The following is a 25,028-nucleotide window of genomic DNA, read 5'->3' as shown; positions in this document are numbered from 1 at the left end:
TAAGGGGTCTCTCTCTGAGTGACTTGCTGCCCGCTTTGTACGGGCTTACCTGGATTATGTGTCCTTGGGGAACTTCATATTACACGTCAGTATGTCACTTTCAGGTACGATCCCTCGTCTCAAAAATGTATAGGACTGTGCCTTCGCCTCCCAACAGGTGGTACAGTTCTCAGAGCTTCTGAGTCTCTCTCTCCCGGATTATAATCTTCGGTTTCTCTCCCTCTCTCTCTCTCTCTCTCTCTCTCTCTCTCTCTCTCTTTTCTCCCCTTCTTAACTTGACTGTTAACAGAATTTTCGTCGAAATTTGTAACAAAGCAGATGTGAAAATGCAAATTGGAAAATGTTCTTAATCAAACGAAATGGAAAATACTACATACATGCACAAGGTGCCCGCAAAGCGGTCTCTAGAGGACAATACACAGATTGAACGCAAATTATGAAAATTAGGGCTGATCGCTAGTGAGCTAAATCTCCATTTCAAAAAGTTACAAAAAGAATAGCAGCAGCAACAAAAGCAGATGGGAGCAGAAATTATAGAGAAATCTCAGGAATTTGAATGTTAGATATAAATTTACAGGCGAGAAAATGTAAATGGTCGCCTCTTTGAAAAGCCTACTAAAACTGACAAAGCCCTGTTAAGAGGAAAGAAGGAAGTCATTATCACTGTACTCGTAGACATGAGGAAACAATAAATGAGTACCACAAACACATAAGGCCAACCGGTGAAAACTTTGAGAGGAACTGAACATATTCCAATAGTGATTTTAGGGGAATGAACCAGACTAGTTCTACAAGGATTACGTTTGTTGTTGTTGTTGTTGTTGTTTAATCAGAATTTTAAAAATATTCCTGCAAAGAAAGCTCCAGGACCAACCAAAAAGTTCACTAGAAGAAATGACTCCAAAACAAACAAATTCTAAAAGAATTAAAAGATGGCACATTTCTCCTACTTATTTATAAGTTTATGTTGAAACCAACCTCCCCCACCCCCACCCCCGAGGCAATGGAAAAAACAGAAATCACAGGCCTGTCTTATTGCTTCAATTAAAAGAATACTGAAACCAATCTTTTTGGTAAAGCAAGAGAGATTTATTAAGGCATCGGAGGAGGACAGGCTGAGCTCAAGATGGCACCAGCCTGACTGTGAGGAGATGCTAGGCTTACAAAGGATCTGTGGCTGGAGTTCATGGTGGAAACTTGTGGCAGGAACAATGAAGAAGGAGGAGGGGAAGATCAAGGGATGGGTGGGGGGTCGTGTCCCATGACAGAGGGCAGTTAACCCTTGCAGGCAGTTGTTTTCTGCAGGGCATTGTTTCTTGCTGCCCAACTTGAGCCTCCACATTCTGGGAAAGGGTGTGGATATTGTGCCAGGCTACACCCATGTCCGCAGCAGGTCTCCAAGGTGAACAGCCACATTCGAGGTGGGGGAGGAGGGTTCTTTCTCCATCCTCCTAGGAACCTAAAAGGCAGTACCTTTTTTAAATTATGAAAAAGTTGGCCTTATCCTGGGAAAACTGTTGGTCATCATTAGAAAATCAGTTAATCTAATTTACTACATTAACACGAAAGAGGGAATTCATAATTACTAAACTAGAAGAGGCATTTGAAAAAATTCGCCATCTTACCCTTAAAAAACAAACAAACAAACAAAAAACCTGTTAGCATACTAAGAGAGAAGAGAGCAGCCCTAATCTGCTAAAGGGTAGCTTCCAAAATAAAAACAAAACCAAACACACGAGAACCCTTCAGCAAACCTTACATGGGGTCGATGGTAAAATGCTAACTCTGCCCCACTCTTACCAATCAGGAACCATCAGAAATGCTCAGGCCACGGCCTCGTAGCTTCCTTCACCTTTGTGATGGAGAGTTAGCCAGTGAGAAAAGGCGAGAAAAAGAAAGAAAACGTATAAGAAGTGAAAAACGAACACCAAAATTATGTACATACGTGAAAGATGTATTACAGGAATTAGTAAGAGAATTGAGTTTACTTGGTATATACAAACATTTAAAAATCAGAGAAACCGGACTAAATTGAGGAGTCAAGAAATAAAGGTATTAGAAACATTTTAAGTGCTCAACAGTTATGCCATACAGATCAAATCACTTACACCGAAGGTGGGCTGGGGGTGAGTGGGGGGAGGGGAGAAGGGATGAAATACGAGCCCTACGTCCACCAAAACCAGAATCATTTCAATGTGGATTAAGTACCTAAACGCAAAATGAAACCTAAAATGATTTTAGCTGGTAGTATTTACACAGCAGAGTATTTCCATGATCTCAAGCGTAAGCAAGGATTTTAAAAATAAGACAAAAAGACCGATTCTTAAGGAAGAGACGGATCAGTTTGACTACATCCATCGAGCATCTCTGTTCATTCATCAAACCACAGAATAAAGAGTAAAGACAAGTCACAGCTGGAGCCAGTGTACTTAACAGTCAGCACAGAATCAACTGGTACTGAAGATAGTCAATCAATTCTTACAAAACCAGAAGAAAGAGACAGACCTGCAGGAAAATCGTCAAGGTCTTGGGGGTGGTGGTGGTCGGGGGGACTCTATGAGAGAAAAATCCAAATGGCTAACCAAAGTGTAAGGGTGTCCAAATTCATTACCGATAAGACATGTTAGAAGTGAGATCCCAATGACGAGACGTTACAGATTGGCGAAAGAGAAAGAGGAGCGGTAGAGGTAGAGAGATTGGGGCGGGGCGGGGGGGGGGGGGAGGCAAAGAATAAAAGAAAAAAAAGAGAAGGACGGTGGGGAGGGGAGAGGGGAAGGGAAGATGGGGAGAAGGAGGCTGAGTAGGAGGTGGAGGACTTTTGCAGGTAGAAAGGCACGAACCGGCGAGCGAGGTGGTCGCTGCAGGGCTCGCCAAATGCTGCTCCACGTAGGCGAGCACCCAACAGCCCCCCAAGGGCTCTGCAAAGTCTCAGCTTAGACGTCTTCTCCAGCTTGTCGTCTGCTCAGAACTACCTTGAGGATTTTAGTTCTCGTTTTCGTCCTCCTTGCGGCCAGAACCACGTTATAATCGGACTTGGAGTGTGCTGCAGGCAAAAAAAAAAAAAAGAGTGTAGGAGCTGGAACGGGAAAGGTGAGCTAGGCACCGTGCGTTGGCCGGGAATCGAGCCCGGGTCTCCCACGTGGGAGGCGAGAACTCTCCCACTGAACCACCAATGCCTTCGTCCGTGTTCATCTTCGACGGCTTCAGGAAAGAGCCCCTAGAGACACTGGCGAACGGTGGCGGGGAAATAGAGAGGTTCCAGAACGGGCCTCCACCATTGCCTTTGGAAGACAGAGCTGATAGACTTGACAGGCGCTCGAAGCAAAGGCTTGCGAAGGCGACCTACGATCTGGCAACAGCATAAAGTGGGAGCATTCAAATGAAAATGTCAAAATATCCGTTTTGTCAGCTCACAACACAACTCTGAAAAAGGCTCTTTTCCAACCGTAGAACAGACCCCTGCAGGAAAACATCGGAAATTCATCCACATCCCTTGTTTATGACCCGCTAATAGCTTCAATTGTCAACCTCACCTTCTTATCTTAGAGAGTCTGAGAAAAATCATCCAACCTGCTAAGTTAAACATGTAAAATTCTAGTCCAGGAAAGAAGAAAGAAACAGGAGCGGAATCAGACTGGAATTAGAAGAAGGAAAGGGCCAGAATCAAAACAGAGATAATCAAGAAACACACTTTGGTCAATGGAGCCAGTTCTTTGTAACAGTTTGTTTGCTTGCTTTGTTTTGTTTTTAAACAGGAATAGTGAGTGAGTCAGTCTTGTAACCGTTATAACAATAGTATGTATCCGCTTTATAAGGTGTTCACGGCATTTGGATGGATATGTGGTCTATCATAATTGTTAAAAGATTCATTAATACTAAGTTTGTAATCAATGTTTGATGATATGAGAGAATCTAATCTCCTAAACTGGACTCCGTGTTGTGCTGAGTTGTAGCCTTTGTGACTCTGAGACGCACATGTGGCATAGGCTATGGTATGTTTGGTTGTATAAGGAGCAGACCAATTTTTAGAAAAGTATCGATCGGTGAAGTGTTAACATATTAGTCCTCTCATGAAATTGAAATACAGAAAGATTTCTTCCCCAAGTTTTCCCTGGGAAAACTACACCGAAGAAAGGAACGTGGAGCGGTGGGGGGGAGGGCCTCCCCCACACTTTGGGAGTTAGGAATCATCATGCCTTTTTGAAAGATAGCTGCTGCAGATGTGCAATCATGCTTCTCTTGCTGAGAAGCCAAGCTGGGTGGAGGCTGAGTCATAAACTTGAGCTCAATGAGGAAAATGGCCATCACCTTGACCTTGGAGAGCTTTGGCTCTATCTGCCCTCTGGCCAACACGCTTTCATTTTTCACGTACATCACCCAGACCTACATTCATTCCCACACCTCTTTCTAAACTAAAAACCAATCGTGCGCTTTCAACTCACAACTCCTAATTCACAAGTCAGTGTTTCATACGCATCTCCGAGTCACAAATGCTAAAACCCAACACACCAGGGAGTTCCCTGTCGGTAGTAGGCCCATAGAAACTTGTTTTTCCAAAAATGCTTCCCGACACTCTTCCTGAGGGGACCTGGGCACAGCTCCTCCAACCGAGGCATTGGTGGTTCAGTGGTAGAATTCTCGCCTCCCACGCGGGAGACCCGGGTTCGATTCCCGGCCAATGCACGGGGCTTCCTTTTCTTCGCCAGACAGCCCTCCCTTTCCGTGGTCAACTTCCTCGGGCTATGAAGGATAATCCACTGAGAACTATCCTTGTCCTAAGTTTTGCCAAGAAAGACCAGTAAACTAGGACCTACCTCACCAGGAAGATCAGAGGCCCTACCACCTAGCATCTTTCATCTCCACAGGAATTCCTCTCCTCAAATGTCCCCCTCCCTGGGCCGCTGACACCTCCTCCACCGCAGTTTCTGTCCTTCAGTGACTTCATTTCTTGATCCTCACTCCGTAGCGCGAAGTAGTCCAAGGACAGGATAGGAGAAAGGATAATAGTAGCAATGGTTTTAATTTCAAATATGTCAAACCGCAGAGATCCAGCAGACACAAAGGGGGCCTCAAAGACATGCTATCTTCACAGCCTCGAAGGGCTGCCCTGCTCATCTCGCCGCCCCCACCCCATCCCGTTGAGACCAATTCCATTAAATCTTCTGCTCCGGAATTAACTCAAGAGGAGTTGCCATTTTCCTCCCTATATCGACGCTGACAGTAGGGGAAATCAAGAAGGATTGATTGTTGTAGATGAGACTGGCTGCTAGGAGACTGGCTTTTTATCTGGTTGTGTAATGGAGGTAAGAGTTGATGAATGGAAGACTGCAGGCATAATAAAGTGACGGTAGCAAGGGGTCATTGCATTGTTTTATGTGTGTGTGTGTGAGCGAGAGAGTGTGTGTATGTGTGAGTGTATAATAGCTCTCCTCATTTCTGGGTCGGGGGTAGCCCTTCGAGGCTGTGAAGATAGCATGTCTTTGAGGCCCCCTTTGTGTCTGCTGGATCTCTGCGGTTTGACATATTTGAAATTAAAACCATTGCTACTATTATCCTTTCTCCTATCCTGTCCTTGGACTACTTCGCGCTACGGAGTGAGGATCAAGAAATGAAGTCACTGAAGGACAGAAACTGCGGTGGAGGAGGTGTCAGCGGCCCAGGGAGGGGGACATTTGAGGAGAGGAATTCCTGTGGAGATGAAAGATGCTAGGTGGTAGGGCCTCTGATCTTCCTGGTGAGGTAGGTCCTAGTTTACTGGTCTTTCTTGGCAAAACTTAGGACAAGGATAGTTCTCAGTGGATTATCCTTCATAGCCCGAGGAAGTTGACCACGGAAAGGGAGGGCTGTCTGGCGAAGAAAAGGAAGCCCCGTGCATTGGCCGGGAATCGAACCCGGGTCTCCCGCGTGGGAGGCGAGAATTCTACCACTGAACCACCAATGCCTCGGTTGGAGGAGCTGTGCCCAGGTCCCCTCAGGAAGAGTGTCGGGAAGCATTTTTGGAAAAACAAGTTTCTATGGGCCTACTACCGACAGGGAACTCCCTGGTGTGTTGGGTTTTAGCATTTGTGACTCGGAGATGCGTATGAAACACTGACTTGTGAATTAGGAGTTGTGAGTTGAAAGCGCACGATTGGTTTTTAGTTTAGAAAGAGGTGTGGGAATGAATGTAGGTCTGGGTGATGTACGTGAAAAATGAAAGCGTGTTGGCCAGAGGGCAGATAGAGCCAAAGCTCTCCAAGGTCAAGGTGATGGCCATTTTCCTCATTGAGCTCAAGTTTATGACTCAGCCTCCACCCAGCTTGGCTTCTCAGCAAGAGAAGCATGATTGCACATCTGCAGCAGCTATCTTTCAAAAAGGCATGATGATTCCTAACTCCCAAAGTGTGGGGAGGCCCTCCCCCCCACCGCTCCACGTTCCTTTCTTCGGTGTAGTTTTCCCAGGGAAAACTTGGGGAAGAAATCTTTCTGTATTTCAATTTCATGAGAGGACTAATATGTTAACACTTCACCGATCGATACTTTTCTAAAAATTGGTCTGCTCCTTATACAACCAAACATACCATAGCCTATGCCACATGTGCGTCTCAGAGTCACAAAGGCTACAACTCAGCACAACACGGAGTCCAGTTTAGGAGATTAGATTCTCTCATATCATCAAACATTGATTACAAACTTAGTATTAATGAATCTTTTAACAATTATGATAGACCACATATCCATCCAAATGCCGTGAACACCTTATAAAGCGGATACATACTATTGTTATAACGGTTACAAGACTGACTCACTCACTATTCCTGTTTAAAAACAAAACAAAGCAAGCAAACAAACTGTTACAAAGAACTGGCTCCATTGACCAAAGTGTGTTTCTTGATTATCTCTGTTTTGATTCTGGCCCTTTCCTTCTTCTAATTCCAGTCTGATTCCGCTCCTGTTTCTTTCTTCTTTCCTGGACTAGAATTTTACATGTTTAACTTAGCAGGTTGGATGATTTTTCTCAGACTCTCTAAGATAAGAAGGTGAGGTTGACAATTGAAGCTATTAGCGGGTCATAAACAAGGGATGTGGATGAATTTCCGATGTTTTCCTGCAGGGGTCTGTTCTACGGTTGGAAAAGAGCCTTTTTCAGAGTTGTGTTGTGAGCTGACAAAACGGATATTTTGACATTTTCATTTGAATGCTCCCACTTTATGCTGTTGCCAGATCGTAGGTCGCCTTCGCAAGCCTTTGCTTCGAGCGCCTGTCAAGTCTATCAGCTCTGTCTTCCAAAGGCAATGGTGGAGGCCCGTTCTGGAACCTCTCTATTTCCCCGCCACCGTTCGCCAGTGTCTCTAGGGGCTCTTTCCTGAAGCCGTCGAAGATGAACACGGACGAAGGCATTGGTGGTTCAGTGGGAGAGTTCTCGCCTCCCACGTGGGAGACCCGGGCTCGATTCCCAGCCAACGCACGGTGCCTAGCTCACCTTTCCCGTTCCAGCTCCTACACTCTTTTTTTTTTTTTTTGCCTGCAGCACACTCCAAGTCCGATTATAACGTGGTTCTGGCCGCAAGGAGGACGAAAACGAGAACTAAAATCCTCAAGGTAGTTCTGAGCAGACGACAAGCTGGAGAAGACGTCTAAGCTGAGACTTTGCAGAGCCCTTGGGGGGCTGTTGGGTGCTCGCCTACGTGGAGCAGCATTTGGCGAGCCCTGCAGCGACCACCTCGCTCGCCGGTTCGTGCCTTTCTACCTGCAAAAGTCCTCCACCTCCTACTCAGCCTCCTTCTCCCCATCTTCCCTTCCCCTCTCCCCTCCCCACCGTCCTTCTCTTTTTTTTCTTTTATTCTTTGCCTCCCCCCCCCCCCGCCCCGCCCCTAATCTCTCTACCTCTACCGCTCCTCTTTCTCTTTCGCCAATCTGTAACGTCTCGTCATTGGGATCTCACTTCTAACATGTCTTATCGGTAATGAATTTGGACACCCTTACACTTTGGTTAGCCATTTGGATTTTTCTCTCATAGAGTCCCCCCGACCACCACCACCCCCAAGACCTTGACGATTTTCCTGCAGGTCTGTCTCTTTCTTCTGGTTTTGTAAGAATTGATTGACTATCTTCAGTACCAGTTGATTCTGTGCTGACTGTTAAGTACACTGGCTCCAGCTGTGACTTGTCTTTACTCTTTATTCTGTGGTTTGATGATATGAACAGAGATGCTCGATGGATGTAGTCAAACTGATCCGTCTCTTCCTTAAGAATCGGTCTTTTTGTCTTATTTTTAAAATCCTTGCTTACGCTTGAGATCATGGAAATACTCTGCTGTGTAAATACTACCAGCTAAAATCATTTTAGGTTTCATTTTGCGTTTAGGTACTTAATCCACATTGAAATGATTCTGGTTTTGGTGGACGTAGGGCTCGTATTTCATCCCTTCTCCCCTCCCCCCACTCACCCCCAGCCCACCTTCGGTTGTAAGTGATTTGATCTGTATGGCATAACTGTTGAGCACTTAAAATGTTTCTAATACCTTTATTTCTTGACTCCTCAATTTAGTCCGGTTTCTCTGATTTTTAAATGTTTGTATATACCAAGTAAACTCAATTCTCTTACTAATTCCTGTAATACATCTTTCACGTATGTACATAATTTTGGTGTTCGTTTTTCACTTCTTATACGTTTTCTTTCTTTTCTCGCCTTTTCTCACTGGCTAACTCTCCATCACAAAGGTGAAGGAAGCTACGAGGCCGTGGCCTGAGCATTTCTGATGGTTCCTGATTGGTAAGAGTGGGGCAGAGTTAGCATTTTACCATCGACCCCATGTAAGGTTTGCTGAAGGGTTCTCGTGTGTTTGGTTTTGTTTTTATTTTGGAAGCTACCCTTTAGCAGATTAGGGCTGCTCTCTTCTCTCTTAGTATGCTAACAGGTTTTTTGTTTGTTTGTTTGTTTTTTAAGGGTAAGATGGCGAATTTTTTCAAATGCCTCTTCTAGTTTAGTAATTATGAATTCCCTCTTTCGTGTTAATGTAGTAAATTAGATTAACTGATTTTCTAATGATGACCAACAGTTTTCCCAGGATAAGGCCAACTTTTTCATAATTTAAAAAAGGTACTGCCTTTTAGGTTCCTAGGAGGATGGAGAAAGAACCCTCCTCCCCCACCTCGAATGTGGCTGTTCACCTTGGAGACCTGCTGCGGACATGGGTGTAGCCTGGCACAATATCCACACCCTTTCCCAGAATGTGGAGGCTCAAGTTGGGCAGCAAGAAACAATGCCCTGCAGAAAACAACTGCCTGCAAGGGGTTAACTGCCCTCTGTCATGGGACACGACCCCCCACCCATCCCTTGATCTTCCCCTCCTCCTTCTTCATTGTTCCTGCCACAAGTTTCCACCATGAACTCCAGCCACAGATCCTTTGTAAGCCTAGCATCTCCTCACAGTCAGGCTGGTGCCATCTTGAGCTCAGCCTGTCCTCCTCCGATGCCTTAATAAATCTCTCTTGCTTTACCAAAAAGATTGGTTTCAGTATTCTTTTAATTGAAGCAATAAGACAGGCCTGTGATTTCTGTTTTTTCCATTGCCTCGGGGGGGGGGGGTGGGGGAGGTTGGTTTCAACATAAACTTATAAATAAGTAGGAGAAATGTGCCATCTTTTAATTCTTTTAGAATTTGTTTGTTTTGGAGTCATTTCTTCTAGTGAACTTTTGGTTGGTCCTGGAGCTTTCTTTGCAGGAATATTTTTAAAATTCTGATTAAACAACAACAACAACAACAACAAACGTAATCCTTGTAGAAACTAGTCTGGTTCATTCCCCTAAAATCACTATTGGAATAGTTCAGTTCCTCTCAAAGTTTTCACCGGTTGGCCTTATGTGTTTGTGGTACTCATTTATTGTTTCCTCATGTCTACGAGTACAGTGATAATGACTTCCTTCTTTCCTCTTAACAGGGCTTTGTCAGTTTTAGTAGGCTTTTCAAAGAGGCGACCATTTACTATTTTCTCGCCTGTAAATTTATATCTAACATTCAAATTCCTGAGATTTCTCTATAATTTCTGCTCCCATCTGCTTTTGTTGCTGCTGCTATTCTTTTTGTAACTTTTTGAAATGGAAGATTTAGCTCACTAGCGATCAGCCCTAATTTTCATAATTTGCAGTTCAATCTGTGTATTGTCCTCTAGAGACCGCTTTGCGGGCACCTTGTGCATGTATGTAGTATTTTCCATTTCGTTTTTGATTAAGAACATTTTCCAATTTGCATTTTCACATCTGCTTTGTTACAAATTTCGACGAAAATTCTGTTAACAGTCAAGTTAAGAAGGGGAGAAAGAAGAGAGAGAGAGAGAGAGAGAGAGAAGAGGAGAGAGAGAGAGAGAGAGAGAGAGAGGAGAGAAACCGAAGATTATAATCCGGGGAGAGAGAGACCTCAGAAGCTCTGAGAACTGTACCACCTGTTGGGAGGCGAAGGCACAGTCCTATACATTTTTTGAGACGAGGGATCGTACCTGAAAGTGACATTACTGACGTGTTAATATGAAGTTCCCCAAGGACACATAATCCAGGTAAGCCCGTACAAAGCGGGCAGCAAGTCACTCAGAGGAGAGACCCCCTTACAAAGTTGGGAAAGAATGCCAAGCTTTTAAGCAGTACACCTGGTAGTGTCAGAAGGAAGGGGGCGGGGTTAGGGCGGGGGTCGGGGCAGCGGGGAATGACCCTTTAGAGCCAAGCAGGCATTCCCACCTCTCCGGGGAGGTCTGGCAAAGGTATAATGCAGGCGCACGTGGCACATTACCGCGTGGAGATGGAGAGAGGAGGTCCAGAAGACACACACAGGAGAGAGAGAGAGAGAGAGAGGAGAGAGAGAGAGATGAGAGAGAGATGAGAGAGAGAGAGGAGAGAGAGAGAGGGAGAGAGAGAGAGAGAGAGAGAGAGAGAGAGAGAGAGAGAGACCTTTGTGCCTAAAGGTTAGGCCCTGAGAAGTGGCCGCTACTGTCTGCCGGCTTCTGCGGGAGCTGAACACTACAGCACACATCCGGAGATGAAAGGAAGGTTCCCGCGGGAGGACCAGTCAGCGCAAAACAGTTCCCTGACCGGGAATCGAACCCGGGCCGCGGCGGTGAAAGCGCCGAATCCTAGCCACTAGACCATCAGGGACCTGAAGAGTACGTGCTTTTCTCCTTGCTTCTATCTAGAGGGACCTTTTCCCTTCGCTCTGGGAGGTCTTGGCCCTTCGGGCGGGAGGGGCGAAGAGGGGGCAGGGGGGGTGTCGCGGGGGCGGGGGGGGGGTGTCACCCGTCGTCCCAGAAACCCTCTCCTAAGGAAATGCCTTCCTTGCCCCTCCAAAAAAGGAGCCCGCAGGTGACGCACCGAGCGCCCGCGAGGCACGCCGGGTCTGCCAGTCCCGGGCGATTTGCCTCTCTCCGGCCGCACCTCAGAACTGCCCTGGCGACGCGCCTTTGCACGGCGGCCGCGTGAGGAGAGAAGCTCGCTGGGGCCGGGGAGCCGACGAGGCGGCGGAGGAGGCGGGAGGGGAGGCGCCCGGGGTGAGAAGGGGCCGAGCACCGGGACCCCGCATCTCTGTCGTCCGAAAGGACTCAGGGGGCTGCAGGAACCAAGACGCGGCTTGAATGGAAAACGCTTTCAAGCAAGGCTCCAATGTCCTGAACTGGATTCCTTCCGGGCCTAAATCCGCGCAATCCCCGGATGGGCTGTCTCGGTTAACCGATCCCTTTGTGTTCCCCATTTCTGCTTAAAACAAAAACCAAAAAACAAAAATACAAAAACAAACCAAAGAACAAAAAAGCTTCTGTCTGCGGAAACTTCCAAAAGTCTGGCTCAAGAATTAATGATTAGAGGAATGAGAACATGCAGAGACAAAGAGCAGCAATCTGGCAGGAGAACCGGTAACAATTTTAACAATAAATCAGCTGTACAGTAGAAAATAAAAAATTGCATTGGGAAAAACAAAAGCAAAAACAAAAAACAATAAATCACTCATATAGCTGGATCACAGGACCTGTGGTTCCTCCCTGAAGGACATAGATAACGATGTTTGACGCATATTCCTTAACCGTTTTAGCAGAAAACCAGACCCCGCCCCCCCCACACACACACCAGATGGAAACTGCTGAAGGTGAGCACTATAGGCCCCGGCCCGGTTAGAGCCAGAAGACTGCTGATGAGGATTCCTGAAACTTCACCATGTTACCTCACCATCAACCAGTCAGAGAACTGCCTGGGAGCCGATCACACACCCGACGACCCTCTCCCTCACAGTGTCTTCAAAGACACTTCCCTGAAAGCCATCCAGGAGTTCGGGTCTTTTGAGCCTTAGCCGCCCTTCTCCTTGCTTGGCACCCTGGAATAAACGCTGTACTCTCCTTCACCACAACCTGGTGTCAGTTGATCGGCTTGCCTGCGCCATGGGCCAGCAGACCCCAGTGCGGTTGGATAACAGCTCTCCCCCGCCCCCAACCTGCTACACCTGCTGTTTTCTCCCCTTAGTCCATACCGACACCATCCTCCCCCATACTCAGGTCAAGAAACGTGGAGTTCTCTCTGACGCCAGTTTTCCACACACCCCACATCCAATTAGTCAGGAATTCCAGTTTTCTCCTCTCTCAAGTGTGTGGTGTGGACATTGACCTACACCCGCCCCCTTTCTGCTGTGTTGCTATTGTGGTCGGGATCATTCTTTGTGGGGGGAGGGCTCTACCTGAGGATCCAAGCCTGTTTGGTAACACTCCCGGCCTCTGTTGACTAGATGCCAGGGGGAAACCTTCCGTTCCCCCTTCCCTCAGTCCTGACAATAAAAATGTCTCCAGTCAAGGCCTAGTGTCACAGAAGGGGCCGGGAGTGTGGGTGGGGGCCCAAACTGCCCTCGAATGAGAACCAGCCATGTGCACAGTCGCTCCTATTCCTGGTCTCTGAACTTGTGCAGGGGACTCTCGGGATCAGGGTGCAGGCGTGGATTCAACTCGGCCCCCCTGCTCCACTGGACGCTAGAATTTAAGACTTTCATCTCAAGATGGGGGGGGCCGGGGGCATTCTGCCATGAAACCTCTTCTTTGGATCTGTCCTTCTACCTAAGCAGCCTCTTTTGAGCATGCCCACGAGGGCCAGCCAGGAAGAAGGCCGGGTCTGCTCGGTGAGGTTCCTCTCGCCCCTTCTGGATCTTCACGCCTCTTGGGGTTCAGCCTGCAGAGAAGCTTTCCGGGCTGCTTTATTCGAGCTTCCCCAGGCACCCCCGCGGAGGAGGTGCACCGGAAAGAGTAGGGCTTGATTGTGGCGCCAGACGCCTGGGGCCGCACCTCCATCCCCACTAGCGCAGGCTTGCGAGCTCCTGGAGAGGAGATCCCGTCTGCCCGGGACTTCCCCACTGCGTCAGCTTGAGCTCCCGAGACGCCCAAGCCAGGAGGGACACCTAGGGGAAACCCCTTCCCCACTTCCGTCCTGGCCACGAGGGACACCGCAGCGGTCCTGACTGAGAAAGAAAGGCCGTGAATCCTCTTATTGGGTAGGCGGAAGAAAGGTCAAAGGGAAAGATCAAAGAAGGAGCAAAGAAAAGTCCTATGAGGTTTCAGGAGCTATAGGTCCCACGAAGTTACCTCCTCTGGAACCGCTGTCCTCTCCATGACCGGCCAAGGCCAGTGGAGTCCTGGCTCTAGTCTGGCCAAGTAGACTAAACAGACAGCAAGGACGTGGTCCGTCCGGGGCACTGGTGAGTAGGCAACCAACCCCTAGTGTTCGCATTTGGGAAGACTTGAACTTCCCTAGCCGCGATTTCCGCTCACTTCAAGGACGCAACTAACTGAATAATCTTTTAATCTTCCCAACTGCTCCTACTTGAGGAAAGGCTCGATCGGGTGTGAAGCAGAGATGATAACCGCTACAGTAAGGAAAGCAACTATGGATGAGAATGTCTTTTTTTCTGCCACCCCCCCCCCCCAAAATTAATTGCACTTTCCCAGGTAAAGCCCCCAGGTTGGGCCCATTTTACTTTCGACGCACAGTTGGTGGAACCTAAGAGGAGTCTAGGAGGTTCACGGGTGAATATTTAAAGTATGGCAGTCATTTTCATTTAAGCGTTGTATTGGGACTTGCCTCTGTGGAGTAGCCCCGAAGAGAAACCACTTGCTTCAGTCTCCTTCTGCTCAGACAACGGAGTGGAGAACGTCGCCAGAGGAGTGCCCTGCGGGGCTTTGGTCCCTTCTCCAGACCTCCTGGCGGCCCCGGGGGACCCAGGGAGAGCAGTGCTGCTCGCCCCCGCCGCGCCCCGCCGCGCCCCGCCGCGCCCCGCCGCGCCCCGCCGCGCCCCGCCGCGCCCCGCCGCGCCCCGCCGCGCCCCGCCGCGCCCCGCCGCGCCCCGCGGCTGTGCAGGATTTCCAGCGGGAGTAAAAAGGTAGCAACCGCCACAGGGGGCAAGACGAGAGTGCCGTGACTCGGATTCGAACCGAGGTTGCTGCGGCCACAACGCAGAGTACTAACCACTATACGATCACGGCGCGCCACCGTGCCTACGACGGCACGCGCTTGGGCTCCAGCGATGTTGAGGTAAAACCGTTCCAATTACTGCACTGTTTCCTGGACAACTGCAGGTGTTCGTAGTCTTCTCCCTTTCATGCCTGCCCTCCGTTTTCCACTCCCTTCCTCTCGGGTGGATGATAACACCAAACGAAACCAAAACAAACCCAACCCAACGCCCACCCCTCATCTCCCTAAGTCCGGCACGTGCCTCTCCACAGGCCTCCTGGAAAGTCTCCTCCTCCTCGTTCCCGCCTCGCCGGCTTCCTTCTCGCCTCTTCGCTCTTCCTCGCTTTGCCCAACCCTGTCCACCCCCTGGGTCCGGCTCCCGCCCCACAGACCGCGGCCGAGCCGAGGGAGGTCCGAGCCGAGGGAGGTCCGCGCCAGCGGCGCAGACGGTCGGGTGAAGGCGGGGCAAACGGGGGCGGGGGTTGGGGCGTCACCGAACCAAACCGGGCGTTCAGTTCCCCTGGGCCCCGCCCGGCTCAGTCCCGGGGCGTCTCCGGGGCGCTGGCGTCTGCGGCGGGTGTGGAGCAAGGCGCGGCGGGCACGCTCGGCCTGACCTTCTGCTTAGGGATCGCCCGACGCACAGCTTCCAACGCGGGACCAACACGCTGCGTGGGCTCCACCTGCCCGGTTTTCCCAGGTTTTGGCGCCGTGGCCGCGGTCCTGCGAAAGGCGCGTGGCTCCGCCTAGTGTGGAACGAGTGCGTGCTCTCCGAGGGGGATGGGAGAGGAGGAGAGGCGCTGGGGCGAGTGTCTCTGTGGCGCAATGGGTTAGCGCGTTCGGCTGTTAACCGAAAGGTTGGTGGTTCGAGCCCACCCAGGGACGCTTGGGCCACCTGTTTTAGGAAAGTGAACGCTCTGCCGTTCTTTCCGCCCTGCGCATCCTCTCCCGTAAAGGCGGGCAGAGGCTCCTCCACTACTGGCCTCCGGTCCCCCGTGTCTGGGGCACAACAGAGGGCCTAAGGTGGCATCAGAAGAGCTTAAACCAGGGGAAAAAGATGGTCGCTGGGGGAAATCCGCAAATCCTCCAAAGAGCGCAACTGCCATCGTTACTCCCTGAGTTCCTTGTAACAAAGGAGTTGCTTCCGTCATTTGCTTGCACCTACTAGTAGTTATCTAACCCTTTCCATATACTTTTCAAGTTGCTTCTATGATGTAACGGTTGCAAATCACGCTGTAGTCATCCTTCTTGTACACAGATCTTTGGCCCTTTATGCAAGTACTTCTATAGTGAAGAGTTCTGGAAGAGCAATTGCTCTGTCATAATGTTTACGTGGTTTGTATATGACCCCATTTCGGCTCCATTGTTGGCTTATTGGCGACAAGCCTTTCTTTTGTTCCCTTAGCGACTGTTTAGGCTCAAGAGCACACACCTGTAACCACAGCCGGCCTTCAAGTGAGGCCATGCCTCTTCACAGTTCTCTCCTGCTGGCCTTTACGCTATTGTTGCCGTGCATCTTACCTTGCATATGTTATAAACACCACAATCCATCGCTGTTACTTAAAAAATAATGATCTATCCCATGTTTCTAAAGAGATTTAAATGGTAAGAAAAATCTTATGTATTTTCCCAGATACCTCTTCTGTTGTCCGTCATCCTTTTGGGAAGGATTTCCACCTGGTGTCACTGGACTGACTGACTTTCTTTCTTTCTTTCTTTCTTTCTTTCTTTCTTTCTTTCTTTCTTTCTTTCTTTCTTTCTCCCTTTCTCTCTCCCTTTCTCTCTCTCTCTTTCTTTCTCCCTTTCTTTCTTCCTTTCTTTCTTTTTCTTCCTTCCTTTCTTCCTTTTTTTTTTTTTTAACATTTCTTATAGCGTGGGCCTGCTGGTGATGAATTCTTTCAGCATTTGTATGTCCATAGATGTCATTTTTGAAAGACATCTCTTGGGGAGGAGGTACAGAATTCTACACTGACTCCCTCCTCCTCCCTGCCCCCTCAGTCCTTTAAAGGTGTTGTCTCCACTGTCTTCTCACTGGCACTGCTTCTGCTGAGAAAGCTGACATAATCTTTATTTTTGTTTTCTGTATGTACATGTCTTCCCTCCCTGACTGGTACGGAGGTAGTTTTCTTTTTCAGTGGAGTTGGGTGGTTTAATTATGATGACTAGCTGTGGTTTTCTTCCTGTCTCTTGTGCTCATGTGGTGCATTTGGCTCCAGAGAAGACTGGCCAGAATGATTCCGGATTTCATCCTGCCAAGCAGCCTGTTTATTTGAGGGGAGAAAAGCCACCAGTCCCAGACACTCATTCCTCTTCCCTTATCTCTCTGGACTGTGTTTTTGTTTTCTTTGGATGCATGCAACCTAATGACTGGTTTCCCTGCTGTACCACTAGGGTGCATTAACATGACTGTAACTGTCTTTCTATCATTCCTTGACAGTGTTGGGCTATTATTCAAAAATTATACCAGCTGAGACAAATTGTTGTTGGAACCACCGAGTCCTGCACCTCCTAATGCATCTTGTGCAGACCTGGATCCTTCGAGGTTTTGCCTCCACCTTCCCTTGGTTGTTCTGTGGAATCTCATTAGCAAAAATGAGCTCTTTAGCTTTTACGTTCTGAATATGGTAGGACATTCCCTCCCTCCCTCTCTCTCTCCCTCTCTCTCTCATTTGAGAGAATGTGCCTGTGTCTGTCTGTCTGTCCCTCCTACTCTACACTGCCCCCAGTCAATATCTTTTTAAAATAAACAGGTGTCTCAGAAATACAGCAGGTCTCCGGTGACAGTTCCTTGCTTCCTGGGGCTTCCCATGTATCTTATACTTCTTCAAGTGACATGATGGCTACATTTGCCAATATCCCATAGAGGAACCCACACCTCCTCTTAACCTGCTAAACGGTGGCTACTCTGCAAGCCATAATAATATCTGGCAGCCTTGTAGCAAGATGGTTGCTCTGCTCTTTCTATCTGAATTAGGAATTCTCCGGGCAAGGATTATACATTAATTAACCCAATTTAGTATCAGTCAATGAACATAAAGAGAACAATAGGTCCTAAAATTGCAACTTGAGCTGAATCATAATAGAGAAATGCACCTTAGAATCATATATTGGATGGTACCTAAAAAATGTTCACTCCAAAGTTGTAAGCGAAGTCATTAAGTATTCTAAGAATTATGAGACTTAATGTTTGGTTAAAAGATATGATGTAGTGTATTTATTTTACTAGAACGTATAATTTTAAAATGTTTAAACTTACATATGAGCACTAAGGCTTGCTGTGGGACCAGTAAAACCAGAAGAGGAAATTTAGGCAGTTCAGGGTCATGAACATTTTGAAGAGAAAATAAATCCAAGATGTGCACATGCTAGAATGCTGGACTACCAGTAGAAATTCTCCAACCTGTGTGAGGCATACAAGGAGCCCTCTTCAGAAGTACAGCATGACACGATTATGTCGTCATGTGTCAATTATTAGACTTTTTGAAGTCTTTAAAAGTGTATTTCTTCTTTGAGTTATCACTGACGACCACTGATTTATCTAGAGCTAAACTGTTTGTTTGCTTCTCCTGTGTTACATGTCACCAAGAAAGAAAGTTCACGGAACAAACAAACAAACAAGCAAACCCCACAATGGATGCCATCCGCTGGGGCGCTGGAACAAGAAGCCGACAAGACTACCCCACTTTGGAGAGACGCATAACAGAAAAGGTACTGCATACCAGGATGCTCTGTCTGCTTGGACTCGGACTGGAAGGTCCTTCCCGTTTCTGTCAGGTGGGAGCCCTCGGTGCTCCCTGCAGGGCACAGAGAGACAAGCAAGAGCCAAGGGGCACCTGCCTTTTCCTGAAGCCTCTCTCCCGAGGTAGGCGCTTCCAGCCCTCAGGCTGACCCCAGACCCCGCTGCCCACCAAGGCAACCGGAAGGCGGCGGCGGGGGCGAGGGGGAGGCAGCGGGTGTTGAGGGGTGGGGGGTGGATGACAGCCTAGTCGTGTTCCTACAAGCACAGGGCGCCGCCTGGCCTTGCTCTGGGGAGAGCCGAACACAACACCTTCAGCCTGAAGAGAACGGATTCCAGGTTTCCGAAGAGGCGAGAAGGGCCTTCTCGCGAGGACAAAGCCTTCCCCTGGCCTTGGAGGCCGGGTCCCAGCAGAAGCTGGTTCTGATAGAGACACCAAAGGGAGGCAGCAACGGCGGCCCAAGCAGTGACCTTGACGTGAGGTGTCTGCAAGTTCCTCCAAGTGGTGTCCCAGTTCATACCCAGGGAGAGAAAGTGAGCAAACAAAGGTGGGAAAGTGTTAAGTGTGCGGTTGGGTAGGGAATGGACGATGCTAGCATCTCAAACGTTCTGTACATTTCAAATGTTTTCTGTTTTTGTTTCCTGAATGGGTTTTTGGAGCTCAAGTTCCAGGCTGCCTTTGGATGAAAAAAAAGTCTGAGCCGTTAGGTTTCTGAGATGAAGGAAGAAAACAGTGGCCTGGGGGCGCATCGCCTCTCGTCCCCCTTCCGTTTCCCCCGTTTCCGCAGCAGGGGTCATGTCACCAACGCAGGGGTGACAGTCCCCAATCCCGAGGCCATCCAGCGATAGGGACCCACACGAACTGAGCTGGTCACCTAGGGTTCTGTGCATGTGGGCCTCCTGGCAAGCCAAACTCCCCGTGTTCAGGAAGATTTGCGGAAGAGAACTGAGGTGGCAAAAAAAAAAAAAAAAAAAAAAACCCGCTTTCCTGACCGGGAATCGCACCCGGGCCGCGGCAGTGAGGCGCCGAAATCCTAGCCACCAGACCACCAGGGAGCCGCAAGCACCTGCGACCCCCCCCCCATTTCCCGCCCTTCCCGCCCCCCCAAATTTGACCTCTCCAGTTGAACCTTGCCCCAGCAAAGGGTGAATTTCTGGGGAGGGCAGAACACAAAAGGAGGCGATGCCCAGCACCCGGAGGCTGCATGCGTCTGTCCAGGGTTCCTAGCCCCTTGTCCTGTTGCTCATCCCCCTCCCCTTCTCCTGGCCTGGGCTTCGCGTCGGGCTCCGAGGCCAGGCCACGAGGTCAGCCGGCTGGGCTCCACCCTGGTCTAGCCTGAGCTCTTCTGGGCAGCGGAGCCCTTTCCGACCCTCGGGCTCCTCCGGACTCTGGGGCCGACTTGGCTCTCAGCGGGGGACGGGAGCCGATTGCTCTCCTGCCAGATCTTCCAGACCCACTCCAAGGGCTCTCCTGATAACAGGCACAGGTACGGGGTCCTTTCTTCCTCCGCGACCAGCTCAGGCTGTGGAGCCAGAAATCATTCTTCTACGTGTCTTTAGGGAGTTGGGCTCGCTCTCTTTTGTTCTGTCACGCACATGAACGTGCTCCGTCCGAAAGTGTGCTGTGGGGAGGGAAAGCCACGTGTGCTTCCCAGAGATGAACTTCTTGGTTTTCGGAGACAGTAGCACGTGTCCACGTGTAGAGGAGATAATAGGCGCCAGACGAGAAGGCCAGAGCATTTCCAGATGTAAAGACAACGTGAAACCGGCCTCCTCCGGTGCCCTGGTTGGACTGCATGTGGCCTCGTGTCCAAAGTGACTCAGAGCAGAGAAAGGAGGGCTGGTTGCGAGTGCTGAGTTGGCCTTCAGGTAGTAAGGGAAACTCCTCTCCAGTAAGGTGGGGACGGAAAATGCAGCTGCGAACGCTGCCACGACTCAGCCCCCTGGCCCTCTTTTAGGTTTGTCACTGGGACTGGATGGTGGGGGTGGGAGGGCGGAAACGACGGGAAAAAGGAAGGTGAGCAGGCCTCTGTTTCCGCCCGGTTTCGAACCGGGGACCTTTCGCGTGTGAGGCGAACGTGATAACCACTACACTACGGAAACCCGCGGGGCGCAGGGAGCGCCCCGCACATCCGTGAAAAGCGTCGGTCGCTCCTGCCACCACCATCCTGGCCGCCGATCTTTCCAGTTGAAGAATGAACCCGGAAGCACCAGCAGCAATCCCCTGGAGCAAGGAGACTGCGGCTCCTCGCTTAGTGCTTCCCGCCTCCTTCCAAGCGAGGCGTCGGGACCCCGCCGTCCGCCGTTTCCAGTTCCACAACTAAGCGCCCCGACGGCAGGAGTCGCCCCCTCTGACTCGCCAGCTCCCCGAATTTCCACTTGTTCTTTAAAATGGATTCTCTTTCCTTGGTGAGCAAGATTTCTGATTTCCTTCTTTTTTTTTTTTTTTTTTTGATTTCCTCCTGATTTCTCATGGCATCCATATTCTGAAGAGCTCGAACCTATCATTTGAAGTTCCTCTCTGATGATCTCAATATCTCAGTCACCTGCGAGTCCGTTTTCTACGTTTTCCTCCGCATCCCACCCCCTTGGCTCCTGTTCCTTTGTAATCCTAGACTATCGTGGCTGTATGATGAACCTGCTGTGTGAAAAATGATGGGCAGTTTCCTGACGCTGTTTTTCTCTGAAGATCGTTCCCCCTCTCTCCCCCAGCAGGCAGCAGAGGGGGCAGACGTACCTCGAGCCAGTCCTTGACTAAGCTGACTTGCGCTTTGTTTGCCCTCAGGGGAAGTCTCAGTCCAGAGCTCGTTTGCTCACATTGCCATGCTGAAGGCAGTGAGGGCTCCGACCTGAGACCTTGAGCTGTTTCCTTGGGTCCCTCCTCTTGGTGAATTCTGAACTTGAGTTTTGATCTCCTTACTAAGGACGATACCGTGATACTGCCTGAAAATTCCACTCTCTCACAGCCACAAGCTGCTTGCCTTCACAGCCTCTTACACGTGCACACGGCTTAATTTGCAAAGGTCTTCAGGGGAAATCCCGAGCAAGCATCCGGCTCCCGCATCAGCCCCCTCCAGGATCTTGGCGCCTCAGGTCTGAATCCCTTGGACAGCTCCGCCTTTCTGTGTCTCCATTTCCTCCTCCCCCTCCTCCTTCCTTTTCTTCTCCTTCTCCTCTTTCTCTTCTTTCTCATCCTCCTTCTCTTCTCTCCAGATTTACCAGAATATCTCAAGGGTTGCTGTGGTTCCCTGACCCTCAGCAGCTGCCTCTTCTGCCCCCAGCCCCAACTTTTCAGTTGTCTGTGCCTTGCCGAGAACTGGCACATTGCCCTAAGGGGGAAAGGTAGAGAATCCGGCTCATTCCAACGAGCTTCTCCTCCCTCTAGAGCTGACCCTGTGGGTCCTTGCTGCATCGGTATTTCTCCAAAGACCTCCAACGGCATTCCTTTAAGCCAGATTTTATGTAGTTGTTTTCAAGGCGGATGCTGGTTGGCCGCAAGCACTCCCTCATAACCGAAAGAGGCAATCTTCTCTAACTTCGAGATAGAGAATATTGCCCTCCTTTGACCTTACAAACGAAACAAACAAAGTTAAAAAGGAAAAAAAAAGCAGCCAAAAGGGCTGGATCCTCTGGTGCGTATTTGGACTTTTCTTGTAACACCTAAGATAAGTCTGCTGTATATGCATAGCTCTTGCGAGAAGCAAGTGTGAAGGATTGTCTACCAGGAGCTAGAGAATCCTCATGCCTGTCCAAGGTCCAAGGATCTGATGAAGATGGACCCAGTGCCCCTGCTGCAGTGCGATCACCGTCAAAATGCACCAGTTTTCCAAATGCTGGTCACTAATAGGGGGGAGGGGAGAGGAAATCAACTAAACCACTGAACACTCCTACTTTATTCTGGGGAACATTGAATGTCAGCAGGGGTACAGTGAGATGTGGAAACAAAACACTTAATCACGACAATAATTACCGCTTTCCCGGAGCTCTACTGCGTGACCAGCATTGTTCCTGAGTGCTTTACGGTGTGGTAACTTACTAAGTCCACGTAACCGCCCTGGTAAGATAGTGAAGGACATCACCACCCCTTGTTGCAGAGAAGAACACTGAGTGAGGCACTGAAAACCCAGCCTCACCTTTCTCAGAGTCCCACCCCAGGGATGGTGAGAGCCAGCACTCAGCCCCGGGCAGGTTGCCTCCGGAGCCCCTCCCCTTGGCCATGATGCTCCGTGGTAACCGAGAAGACAGCCACGAAGATTTGCATCCCCTCCTTCTTGTCCAACGTCCAAGGTTTCTAAGAGAAAAAGAAAACCAAAAAGAAGGCCTAAAAACTCCCCAAACTATGTAACGAAAATGCAGAGGAATAGGGTGTTTGTTCTAATAGGTGAAATTAAGCTGCCCTTATTTAAAAGGAGGAGGAGGAGGAGGAGAATCTCAGAACCAAGGAGGGAGAAATCCTGTGATCGTTCCTGGGTTCTGCATCTTCAGGATCTTCAGGTAGCTAGGCCCTGAAACCTTAGCGGTCATATAAGAGCCTCATGGCCTGATCTTCCTACGAATTCAACACAGACCAAAAACCTTGGAGGGGTCTGCCTTGATGTTCGATATTGTCAAGGAGCCAAAAGTCCTAAAACATCACCTTTGCTTTGGTACCTGCTACAACGCGAGAGTGTGGCGAAAGAATCGGACGTTACAAGTCCAATAGAATGAGCCACGCGGCAGGACCCGGAGACCCCACCCCCACGACTTGGCAGGGGTGGACACCTGAGAAGCACGGCGCTGAAAGGGCTTTCAAGAGAGGAACACTGGGATCAGGGGGCGCGGAGCAGTGGAGGGGGCGGGGAGAGATCATCCTACGGTTTCCTGGATTCCAAGCGCCGCTTATTCCCGAGTGTGGAGAGCACTGACAGCGGGCTTCTCCCAAAGGGCCACCGAGGCGCGGGTCCGCTGTCCCGGGGGCGGCGTCTACGCTGTTCAGGAGGGGGTCGCCCTGGATCAAACGCAGCACCTCCCGCCCACCACCACCTGGCCGCCTCCTGCGGCTTCCCGAAGCTGGGGAGTCAGCCGCGGCGACCCCTGCACTCAGGCCCGTAGCTGCGGATCTGGAGACCCTGCGTTGGGTGTATGACGGAAGGAAGGATCCTCGCTTCACGGGAGGCGAGGAGACCTAAAGAACCAGGGCCTCTCGGGAGCCTCCCCGAGAGATCGCTGGAGCTCCCAGCATTAGTCCTCAGTGTATTGAAAAAGTCGGTGGTCGGGACCGCGGTGGCAAGACCTACGGTTTTCACAGATACAGCGAGGGAGAAGGGCGCGGTTTCGGTTTCCGTAGTGTAGTGGTTATCACGTTCGCCTCACACGCGAAAGGTCCCCGGTCGAAGCCGGGCGGAAACAGCCCACGTACGCCCTCTTTATTTACTTATTATCTATTTCCTTTTCCTCCTTTCCCCCGAAATTTACATCCCATTCAAAAAAGTGAAAGGGGCTGAGGAGTGTGGCAACCTGCGTGACTGCACTTTCCTTTCCCCAAGACACTTGGGAGGAATTCTGTTACTACTACCTGGGAAGGAGCGCTCCTTACTCTGCTCTGGGTCACAGTGGAGACCAGGCCACAGACAGTTAGTCCAAGGAGAACGGGACAAGGCCGACCTCGGGTTATCTTTACAGATCCCCTCGCCTTCCCACCTGGCACCTAAATCTCTACATGCTGACTCCTACTACGTCTCTGAAAACCAAGGAGGTCACCCCTGTGAAGCACACTGGGCTTTGCCAGCCCCCAGCGCGCATGCGGAACGCGGTCATTTGCGTGACAGAACAAAAGAGACCGAACCCAAACCGCCACCGGGGGACCGGCGAAGGGACGGCGTGGGGGGTCCGACCCAAAGACACGTCGATGACGATTTTCAGGCTCCACGGTTCGAGCTGGTCGCGGAGGAAAAGGAGCCCGTACCCGTGCCTTTACCAGGAGAGCCCCTGGAGTCGGGTCAGAGCATCACCTGCTGAGAGCCGAGTCTGCCCCAGACTCCTGAGGAAACGGAGGCTCAGAAAGAGAGCGCAAGAGCCGGGTGCCTCGCACAACTGCCCTCAGTCCCGGCCCACTGGGAATCATCTCCTTTCTTGCCCTTCGCACCTCAGGAATTTGACCTTTGACGTCACGGCGCGTTTACCGGGAGACACTAGGCCCCCCCCGCAGCCGCCCTGTTCCCTGGTGGTCTAGTGGCTAGGATTCGGCGCTTTCACAGCCGCGGCCCGGGTCGATTCCCCCGGTCGGGAAGCTTCTTTTCGCAGCATCTTCACCCAGGCCCGCAGGAGGCGGAAGGTGCGACGCCCTCGTCGTCCCCCAGTGATGTGTGATAGGTGTTCCAGAGGGGAGCGCTCCTCCCCCGGCTGGGGGCGGGGGCAAGGAGAAGAGAGAGTTGGTTGAGTCCTATCTAGTCTACCTACAGAGAGGTAAATTCGGGTGTACCTGGTGGGTGCAAGAAGAAAATTCCAGTGGATGGTAAGGGTGAATCTCCAATAGTTTCGAGGTTCTAGGGACTTCTAATCATTGACAGATGTACGCATGATGGGACCGAAAGTGCTATGGAGGAGCTAGAGATGTATTATCAGGTACAGGATTCTGTAGGTTGTGACAATTGGTCTCGGATGGGTTAATTTTTGCAGAGACACCCAGACACCATCAAGGAATCACATGCAGGCAGTTGTTAGCATGCTAACACGGCCTTGAAGAGGAGGGTGACCGGTCATGAGGCGCCGCATCCAAGATGGCAAACGTGTATTCATGAGGAAAGGGGAAGAGGAGTAAATATCTGAGACCAGTGGGGGGAAGCTACTGGGAGTCATTCTGGTCAGTACT

General features: G+C 50.1%; 7 non-coding genes across 7 annotated transcripts; 3 read left to right on the top strand and 4 right to left on the bottom strand.

Moving 5' to 3' along the window:
- The first annotated feature begins 4,612 nt into the window (after positions 1 to 4,612).
- Positions 4,613 to 4,683, top strand: TRNAG-CCC (transfer RNA glycine (anticodon CCC)). Its single transcript has one exon. It is a non-coding gene; the product is annotated as a tRNA-Gly (tRNA).
- Positions 4,684 to 5,870: 1,187 nt separating this feature from the next.
- Positions 5,871 to 5,941, bottom strand: TRNAG-CCC (transfer RNA glycine (anticodon CCC)). Its single transcript has one exon. It is a non-coding gene; the product is annotated as a tRNA-Gly (tRNA).
- Positions 5,942 to 11,055: 5,114 nt separating this feature from the next.
- TRNAE-UUC (transfer RNA glutamic acid (anticodon UUC)) lies at positions 11,056 to 11,127 on the bottom strand. The gene has a single exon. It is a non-coding gene; the product is annotated as a tRNA-Glu (tRNA).
- A 3,278-nt stretch (positions 11,128 to 14,405) lies between these two features.
- On the bottom strand, positions 14,406 to 14,477 carry TRNAH-GUG (transfer RNA histidin (anticodon GUG)). The gene has a single exon. It is a non-coding gene; the product is annotated as a tRNA-His (tRNA).
- A 776-nt stretch (positions 14,478 to 15,253) lies between these two features.
- Positions 15,254 to 15,327, top strand: TRNAN-GUU (transfer RNA asparagine (anticodon GUU)). Its single transcript has one exon. It is a non-coding gene; the product is annotated as a tRNA-Asn (tRNA).
- A 4,881-nt stretch (positions 15,328 to 20,208) lies between these two features.
- Positions 20,209 to 20,281, bottom strand: TRNAV-CAC (transfer RNA valine (anticodon CAC)). The gene has a single exon. It is a non-coding gene; the product is annotated as a tRNA-Val (tRNA).
- A 3,213-nt stretch (positions 20,282 to 23,494) lies between these two features.
- TRNAV-CAC (transfer RNA valine (anticodon CAC)) lies at positions 23,495 to 23,566 on the top strand. Its single transcript has one exon. It is a non-coding gene; the product is annotated as a tRNA-Val (tRNA).
- Positions 23,567 to 25,028: the final 1,462 nt, after the last annotated feature.

This window comes from Phacochoerus africanus, chromosome 6, assembly GCF_016906955.1.
Source record: "Phacochoerus africanus isolate WHEZ1 chromosome 6, ROS_Pafr_v1, whole genome shotgun sequence".
Classification (NCBI taxonomy): Eukaryota; Metazoa; Chordata; class Mammalia; order Artiodactyla; family Suidae; genus Phacochoerus; species Phacochoerus africanus.
The sequence above is the reverse complement of the archived record's forward strand: the minus strand, read 5'-3'. Positions and strand labels throughout refer to the sequence as shown.